At 36.9% G+C, this 1568-nt stretch overlaps 1 protein-coding gene across 1 annotated transcript in view; it reads right to left on the bottom strand.

Moving 5' to 3' along the window:
• Positions 1-1568, bottom strand: part of Scp2 (sterol carrier protein 2) — an 88448-nt gene that overhangs the window by 50814 nt on the left and 36066 nt on the right. The window lies entirely within an intron of this gene.

Here is a 1568-nt window from a genome sequence, read left to right on the forward strand (position 1 = left end):
ATGATTATGGATGTTGAACATTTCTTTAGGTGCTTCTCAGCCATTCGGTATTCCTCAGTTGAGAATTCTTGGTGTAGCTCTGTACTCCATTTTTAATAGGGTTATTTGGTTCTCTGGAGTCTATCTTCTTGAGTTCTTTGTATATATTGGATATTAGCCCTCTGTCTAATGAAGCATTGGTAAAGATCTTTTCCCAACCTGTTGATTGCCCTTTTGCCCTACTGACAATGTCCTTTGCCTTACAGAAGCTTTGCAATTTTATGAGGTTCCATTTGTTAATTCTTGATCTTAGAGCATAAGCTATTAGTGTTCTATTCAGGAAATTTCCCCCTGTGCCCATGTGCTCAAGGCTCTTCCCCACTTTCTTTTCTATTAGTCTCAGTGTATCTGGTTTTATGTGGAGGTCCTTGATCCACTTGGACGTGGGCTTTGTACAAGGAGGTAAGAATGGATTGATTTGCATTCTTCTACATGCTAAACACAAGTTCAACCAGCACCATTTGTTGAAAATGCTGTCTTTTTTCCACTGGATGGTTTTAGCTCCTTTGTCAAAGATCAAGGTGTGTGACCATAGGTGTGTGGGTTCATTTCTGGGTCTTCAATTCTATTCTATTGACTTACCCGCCTGTCACTGTACCAATTCCATGCAGTTTTTATCACAATTGCTCTGTAGTATAGCTTGAGGTCAGGGATGGTGATTCCACCAATTCTTATACTGTTGAGAATAGTTTTCTATATCCTAAGTTTTTTGTTATTCCAGATGAGTTTGGAAATTGTTCTTTCTAACTCTATGAAGAACTGAGTTGAAATTTTGATGGGGATTGCATTGAATCTGTAGATGGCTTTTGGCAAGATGGCCATTTTTACTATATTAATCCTGCCAATTCATGAGCATGAGAGATCTTTCCATCTTCTCAGATCTTCTTCAATTTCTTTTTTCAGAAGCTTGAAGTTCTTGTCATACAGATCTTTCACTTGCTTAGTTAGAGTCACATCAAGATATTTTATATTATTTGTGACTATTGTAAAGGGTGTTATTTCCCTAATTTCTTTCTCAGCCTGTTTATCCTTTGAGTAGAGGAAAGCCACTGATTTATTTCAGTTAATTTTATATCTAGCTACTTTGCTGAAGTTGTTTATCAGGTTTAGTTCTCTGGTGGCATTTTTGGGGTCACTTATGTATACTATCATATCATCTGAAAATAGTGATATTTTGACTTCTTCTGTTCCCAGTTTGTATCCCTTTGATCTCCTTTTGTTGTCTAATTGCTCTAGCTAGAACTTCGAGTACTATATTGAATAGTAGGGAGTAGGCAGTCTTGTCTAGTCCCTGATTTTAGTGGGATTGCTTCAAGTTTCTCTCCATTTAGTTTCATGTTGGCTACTGGTTTGCTGTAGATTGCTTTTACTATGTTTAGGTATGGTCCTTGAGTTCCTGATCTTTCCAAGACTTTTATCATGAAGGGGTGTTGGATTTTGTCAAATGCTTTCTCAGCATCTAATGAAATGATCATATGGGTTTTTTTTCTTTGAGTTTGTTTATATAGTGGATTACATTGATGGATTTC

Source organism: Mus pahari, chromosome 6 (assembly GCF_900095145.1).
Source record: "Mus pahari chromosome 6, PAHARI_EIJ_v1.1, whole genome shotgun sequence".
Classification (NCBI taxonomy): domain Eukaryota; kingdom Metazoa; phylum Chordata; class Mammalia; order Rodentia; family Muridae; genus Mus; species Mus pahari.